This window comes from Lipotes vexillifer, unplaced genomic scaffold (assembly GCF_000442215.2).
Source record: "Lipotes vexillifer unplaced genomic scaffold, Lipotes_vexillifer_v1.1 scaffold311, whole genome shotgun sequence".
In the NCBI taxonomy this organism is placed as follows: domain Eukaryota; kingdom Metazoa; phylum Chordata; class Mammalia; order Artiodactyla; family Lipotidae; genus Lipotes; species Lipotes vexillifer.
In genome coordinates this window covers 7353049-7361311 of record NW_006791012.1, presented here as the reverse complement: position 1 = coordinate 7361311, position 8263 = coordinate 7353049, and positions in this window count along the sequence as shown.

The window sequence follows — 8263 nt, the reverse complement described above, 5'->3', positions numbered from 1 at the left end:
TCAGCAGGAGAGGCTCACGTGTAGCCCACCACAATGCCAGAAGTAGGAGTTCCCTCCAATTTCCAGACTCTCATAAACAGTTATTTCAAATTTTACATTGTGGAACATCCAATACATCTGTGTCTTTGTTTCTTTGAGACTTTTTTGTAAAACTAATATTTACTTAATAAAAACTAATCCTTACATTGAAATTAACTGGGAATTTCAATATCCCCAATGGAACATGAGGAGAAACCAGGAATGAAGAAACGATATTAATACCAGAAAGTAAACAAAGCATAATTTCTATTAGTAAACTTAATAAACCAGCAAGCATGTATATTTCACCTTATTTTTCTCATTTGCCACAGATCTTCACAGGTCCTTAAATTAAGACAGATATTTGGAAACTTTTGCTTTAAGATTTAGGAAGATTCCTAAGTGCCTTCTGGCTCATCAAAGGAAATTCAGATACATTTATAATACTGTAGTTTTATGTATTTTTTATAGTCGATGGCAATATTCTTTGAAATTCTTTGAAAACTGTTCATCCATGTATGTTCAGCCATATATGATAAGGCAACTAAACTCATAAATTGATTGGAAAACCCCGCTTCTTAACCATTGTATTAATGATTAAACATTTAATGCTTTACTCTTTTTCCATTTGTATGTGAAAGAAGAAAAATTTTTAAAGCCAGCAAAAATTAATTTCTTGATATGAATTAACGGTTAACACATTTTCTAACTGAAACTTGGTAATATTTATTAAGTTCAAAATAATATCTATTGAGTTGTTGAGAGGTCTAAAGGATACTCTGTGTTAAGCAAAGTACATAGCATATAATAAGGGCTCTTGTTAAAGGTGATAAGTACTTCCTAATAACCATGTTATCAAGATGCAGTTTTGAATCAGGAGCTGTCTTTAAAGACTAAGGACCTGCTCAGGGGATCAGGTGGAACAGTGTGCTTGGAACAGAGATGTTCTCTAGTAGCATCCTATTAGAAGAGTGGGAAATTATCTCTACCTGTTACTAGCACAGGTACTGAGGGACAAGGGGAAAAGTTATTGTTCAGGAGTAAGCAGTCAAGATTCTACAATGTTGAGCATAGAACTGCCACACACATAGCACATATGTGTGGACTACGTATGTATACATACACACATACACAGATGGAGGACTTGCAGGCTGAGCATGTGGTATATCATTTTAAGTGGGTATTGTGAACAGGGGCCTCTACTTTTTGGTACTTGAGAAAAAAAAGAGCTCTATGCTGGGATATAGTAACCAATGCAGACATTTTTGGGAAATGAACATGGCCTCCAACACTTACCTTTTCAACTCCTTTCAGGTCTTAAGGCAGATGAAGGAAATGTGCTTATAGATACCTATCTTTTACTTTCCACATTAATTTTGTTTTTGTTGTTGTTTCATACAACCCTTTCCCTTATCATGAAGAAAGTTATGTTTAATTTTAAATCATGTTCTCCAGTAATATTTGATGGCAGCTGGAGTACAAAAGATATTTGCATTTATTTTTATTGCCTTTTATCCATAAACATTTTTCCTTGATTATGTTTTTTGCAGTAATAATGCAGTTCCTTTTTAGTTTCCCATTTCACTGTAGTTAAAAATATTTCAGGGAATTCCCTGGTGGTCCAGTGGTTAGGACTGCATGCCTCCACTGCAGGGGGCATGGGTTCAATCCCTGGTCAGGGAACTGAGATCCCCACAAGCTGGGTGGCATGGCAAAAAAACAGATAAAAATTTAAAAAAAAATTGATCCTAGTGAAGTCAGTAATAGAGGTCTGGGTAGCATATAATCCTAGAAAACAGGCTATTGTGTAGAGACTGCTAATTGGCCACCAATATTCACTCTCCTGTAATTTAAAAGTAGAACTCCCACCTTTTAATTAGCTACACAGCTGCTCAAGTGGATTCTACCTTTTCTAGCCTCCTCCCTTGTGGTTATGCTGTAGCCACTGGGATTGAAGTGGAAGTGATGAATGTGACTTCCGGATCATATCTTTAAAAGTATTAGGCATGCATTCCTTACCCTGTCTCGCACTCCTTCCGTGGGGTGTGGAAGTAAGAGTGAGCCATCAGCAGCCATTTCAGAGGCCTGTTTAAGCGACTGTATTTCGGATATCTTTTTTTTTTTTTTTTACATCTTTATTGGAGTCTAATTGCTTTACAATGGTGTGTTAGTTTCTGCTTTATAACAAAGTGAATCAGTTATACATATACATATGTTCCCATATCTCTTCTTCTTGCGACTCCCTCCCTCCCACCCTCCCTATCCCACCCCACTAGGTGGTCACAAAGCACCGAGTTGATCTCCCTGTGCTATGCGGCTGCTTCCCATAGTGTATATATGTCTATACCACTCTCTCACTTGTCACAGCTTACCCTTCCCCCTCCCCATATCCTCAAGTCCATTCTCTAGTAGGTCTGTGTCTTTATTCCTGTCTTACTCCTAGGTTCTTCATGACATTTTTTTTCTTAGATTCCATATATGTGTGTTAGCATACGGTATTTATCTTTCTATTTCTGACTTACTTCACCCTGTATGACACACTCTAGGTCTATCCACCTCACTACAAATAACTCAATTTTGTTTCTTTTTATGGCTGAGTAATATTCCATTGTATATATGTGCCACTTCTTCTTTATCCATTCATCCGATGATGGACACTTAGGTTGTTTCCATCTCCTGGCTATTGTAAATAGAGCTGCAATGAACATTTTGGTACATGACTCTTTTTGAATTATGGTTTTCTCAGGGTATATGCCCAGTAGTGGGATTGCTGGGTCATATGGTAGTTCTATTTGTAGTTTTTTAAGGAACCTCCATACTGTTTTCCATAGTGGCTGTACCAATTCACATTCCCACCAGCAGTGCAAGAGTGTTCCCTTTTCTCCACACCCTCTCCAGCATTTATTGTTTCTAGATTTTTTGATGATGGCCATTCTGACTGGTGTGAGATGATATCTCATTGTAGTTTTGATTTGCATTTCTCTAATGATTAATGATGTTGAGCGTTCTTTCATGTGTTTGTTGGCAGTCTATATATCTTCTTTGGAGAAATGTCTATTTAGGTCTTCTGCCCATTTTTGGATTGGGTTGTTTGTTTTTTTGTTATTGAGCTGCATGAGCTGCCTGTAAATTTTAGAGATTAATCCTTTGTCAGTTGATTCATTTGCAAATATTTTCTCCCATTCTGAGGGCTGTCTTTTGGTCTTGTTTATGGTTTCCTTTGCTGTGCAAAAGCTTTGAAGTTTCATTAGGTCCCATTTGTTTATTTTTGTTTTTATCTCCATTACTCTAGGAGATGGGTCAAGAAGGATCTTGCTGTGATTTATGTCATAGAGTGTTCTGCCTATGTTTTCCTCTAAGAGTTTGATAGTTTCTGGCCTTACATTTAGGTCTTTAATCCATTTTGAGCTTATTTTTGTGTATGGTGTTAGGGAGTGATCTAATCTCATACTTTTACATGTACCTGTCCAGTTTTCCCAGCACCACTTATTGAAGGGGCTGTCCTTTCTCCACTGTATATTCCTGCCACCTTTATCAAAGATAAGGTGACCATATGTGCATGGGTTTATCTCTGGGCTTTCTATCCTATTCCATTGATCTATCTTTCTGTTTTTGTGCCAGTACCATACTGTCTTGATTACTGTAGCTTTGTAGTATAGTCTGAAGTCAGGCAGCCTGATTCCTCCAGCTCCATTTTTTGTTCTCAAGATTGCTTTGGCTATTCGGGGTCTTTTGTGTTTCCATACAAATTGTGAAATTTTTTGTTCTAGTTCTGTGAAAAATGCCAGTGGTAGTTTGATAGGGATTGCATTGAATCTATAGATTGCTTTGGGGAGTAGAGTCATTTTCACAATGTTGATTCTTCCAATCCAAGAACATGGTATATCTCTCCATCTGTTTGTATCATCTTTAATTTCTTTCATCAGTGTCTTATAATTTTCTGCATACAGGTCTTTTGTCTCCTTAGGTAGGTTTATTCCTAGATATTTTATTCTTTTTGTTGCAATGGTAAATGGGAGTGTTTTCTTGATTTCACTTTCAGATTTTTCATCGTTAGTATATAGGAATGCCAGAGATTTCTGTGCATTAATTTTGTATCCTGCTACTTTACCAAATTCATTGATTAGCTCTAGTAGTTTTCTGGTAGCATCTTTAGGATTCTCTATGTATAGTATCATGTCATCTGCAAACAGTGACAGCTTTACTTCTTCTTTTCCGATTTGGATTCCTTTTATTTCCTTTTCTTCTCTGTTGCTGTGGCTAAAACTTCCAAAACTATGTTGAATAAGAGTGGTGAGAGTGGGCAACCTTGTCTTCTTCCTGATCTTAGTGGAAATGGTTTCAGTTTTTCACCACTGAGGACAGTGTTGGCTGTGGGTTTGTCATATATGGTCTTTATTATGTTGAGGAAGGGTTCCCTCTATGCCTACTTTCTGGAGGGGTTTTATCATAAATGGGTGTTGAATTTTGTCGAAAGCTTTCTCTGCATCTACTGAGATGACCGTATGGTTTTTCTCCTTCAATTTGTTAATATGGTGTATCACACTGATTGATTTGCGTATATTGAAGAATCCTTGCATTCCTGGAATAAACCCCACTTGATCATGGTGTATGATCCTCTTAATGTGCTATTGGATTCTGTTTGCTAGTATTTTGTTGAGGATTTTTGCATCTATGTTCATCAGTGATATTGGCCTGTAGTTTTCTTTCTTTGTGACATCCTTGTCTGGTTTTGGTATCAAGGTGATGGTGGCCTCGTAGAATGAGTTTGGGAGTGTTCCTCCCTCTGGTATATTTTGGAAGAGTTTGAGAAGGACAGGTGTTCGCTCTTCTCTAAATGTTTGATAGAATTCGCCTGTGAAGCTATCTGGTCCTGGGCTTTAGTTTGTTGGAAGATTTTTGTGTGCAGTTTCAATTTCAGTGTTTGTGATTGGTCTGTTCATATTTTCTATTTCTTCCTGATTCAGTCTTGGCAGTTTGTGCATTTCTAAGAATTTGTCCATTTCTTCCAGATTGTCCATTTTATTGGCATAGAGTTGCTTGTAGTAATCCCTCATGATTTTTTGTATTTCTGCAGTGTCAGTTGTTACTTCTCCTTTTTCATTTCTGATTCTATTGATTTGAGTCTTCTCCCTTATTTTCTTGATGAGTCTGGCTAATGGTTTATCAATTTTGTTTATCTTCTCAAAGAACCAGCTTTTAGTTTTATTGATCTTTGCTATTGTTTCCTTCATTTCTTTTTCATTTATTTCTGATCTGATTTTTATGATTTCTTTCCTTCTGCTAACTCTGGGGTTTTTTTGTTCTTCTTTCTCTAATTGCTTGAGGTGCAAGGTTAGGTTGTTTATTCGAGATGTTTCCTGCTTCTTAAGGTGGGCTTGTATTGCTATAAACTTCCCTCTTAGAACTGCTTTTGCTGCATCCCATAGGTTTTGGGTCGTTGTATCTCCATTGTCATTTGTTTCTAGGTATTTTTTAATTTCCTCTTTGATTTCTTCAGTGATCACTTCGTTATTAAGTAGTGTATTGTTTAGCCTCCATGTGTTTGTATTTTTTACTGATCTTTTCCTATAATTGATATCTAGTCTCATGGCGTTGTGGTCGGAAAAGATACTTGATACAATTTCAATTTTCTTAAATTTACCAAGGCTTGATTTGTGACCCAAGATATGATCTATCCTGGAGAATGTTCCATGAGCACTTGAGAAAAATGTGTATTCTGTTGTTTTTGGATGGAGTGTCCTATAAATATCAATTAAGTCCATCTTGTTTAATGTATCATTTAAAGCTTGTGTTTCCTTATTTATTTTCATTTTGGATGATCTGTCCATTGGTGAAAGTGGGGTGTTGAAGTCCCCTACTATGAATGTGTTACTGTCGATTTCCCCTTTTATGGCTGCTAGTTTTTGCCTTATGTATTGAGGTGCTCCTATGTTGGGTGCATAAATATTTACAATTGTTATATCTTCTTCTTGGATCGATCCCTTAATCATTATGTAGTGTCCTTCTTTGTCTCTTCTGATAGTCCTTATTTTAAAGTCTATTTTGTCTGATATGAGAATTGCTACTCCAGCTTTCTTTTGGTTTCCATTTGCATGGAATATCTTTTTCCATCCCCTTACTTTCAGTCTGTATGTGTCTCTAGGTCTGAAGTGGGTCTCTTGTAGACAGCATATATATGGGTCTTGTTTTTGTATCCATTCAGCCAATCTGTGTCTTTTGGTGGGAGCATTTAGTCCATTTACATTTAAGGTAATTATCGATATGTATGTTCCTATTCCCATTTTCTAAATTGTTTTGGGTTCGTTATTATAGGACTTTTCCTTCTCTTGTGTTTTTGTCTAGAGAAGTTCCTTTAGCATTTGTTGTAAAGCTGGTTTGGTGGTGCTGAACTCTCTCAGCTTTTGCTTGTCTGTAAAGGTTTTAATTTCTCCATCAAATCTGAATGAGATCCTTGCTGGGTAGAGTAATCTTGGTTGCAGGTTTTTCTCCTTCATCACTTTCAGTATGTCCTGCCACTCCCTTCTGGCTTGTAGAGTTTCTGCTGAGAGATCAGCTGTTAACCTTATGGGGATTCCCTTGTGTGTTATTTGTTGTTTTTCCCTTGCTGCTTTTAATATGCTTTCTTTGTATTTAGTTTTTGACAGTTTGATTAATATGTGTCTTGGCGTATTTCTCCTTGAATTTATCCTGTATGGGACTCTCTGTGCTTCCTGGACTTGATTAACGATTTCCTTTCCCATATTAGGGAAGTTTTCAACTATAATCTCTTCAAATATTTTCTCAGTCCCTTTCTTTTTCTCTTCTTCTTCTGGAACCCCTATAATTCGAATGTTGGTGCGTTTAATGTTGTCCCAGAGGTCTCTGAGACTGTCCTCAGTTCTTTTCATTCTTTTTTCTTTATTCTGCTCTGCAGTAGTTATTTCCACTATTTTATCTTCCAGGTCACTTATCCGTTCTTCTGCCTCATTTATTCTGCTATTGATCCCATCTAGAGTATTTTTCATTTCATTTATTGTGTTGTTCATCATTGTCTGTTTCATCTTTATTTCTTCTAGGTCCTTGTTAACTGCTTCTTGCATTTTGTCCATTCTATTTCCAAGATTTTGGATCATCTTTACTATCATTATTCTGAATTCTTTTTCAGGTAGACTGCCTATTTCCTCTTCATTAGTTAGGTCTGGTGGGTTTTTATCCTGCTCCTTCATCTGCTGTGTGTTTTTCTGCCTTCTCATTTTGCTTATCTTACTGTGTTTGGGGTCTCGTTTTTGCAGGCTGCAGGTTTGTAGTTCGCGTTGTTTTTGGTGTCTGTCTCCAGTGGCTAAAGTTGGTTCAGTGGGTTGTGTAGGCTTTCTGGTGGAGGGAACTAGTGCCTGTGTTCCGGTGGATGAGGCTGGATCTTGTCTTTCTGGTGGGCAGGTCTACTTCTGGTGGTGTGTTTTGGGGTGTCTGTGGACTTACTATGATTTTAGGCAGCCTCTCTGCTAATGGGTGGGGTTGTGTTCCTGTCTTGCTAGTTGTTTGGCATAGGGTGTCCAGCACTGTAGCTTGCTGGTCGTTGAGTGAAGCTGGGTGCTGGTGTTGAGATGGAGATCTCTGGGAGATTTTCGCCATTTGATATTACGTGGTGCTGGGATGTCTCTTGTGGACCAGTGTCCTGAAGTTGGCTCTCCCACCTCAGAGGCACAGCACTGACTCCTGGCTGCAGCACCAAGAGCCTTTCATCCACACGGCTCAGAATAAAAGGGAGAAAAAGAAGAAAGAAAGAAAAGAAAGAGGATAAAAGAAAATAAAATTAAGTAAGGTAAAATAAAATAAAGTTATTAAAATAAAAAGTAATTATTAAGAAAAAAAATTTTTTAAGTTAAAAAAATATAAAATAAAGTATAATAAATTTATTGAATTAAAAAAATAATTATTTAGAGAAAAAAAAGGGGACGGATTGAACCTTAGGACAAATGGTGGAAGCAAAGTTATAGGGACAAGATCTTACATAGAAGCATACACATATACGCTCACAAAAAGAGGTAAAGGGGAAAAAAATCATAAAACTTGCTCTCTTCAGGTATTCCACGGAAGCAGGATACATCAAGTTGATTGTGGAGATTTAATCCGCTGCTTCTGAGGCTGTTGGGAGAGATTTCCCTTTCTCCTCTTTGTTCGCACAGCTCCCGGCGTTCAGCTTTAGATTTGGCCCCGCCTCTGCGTGTAGGTTGCCTGAGGGCGTCTGTTCTTCGCTCAGACA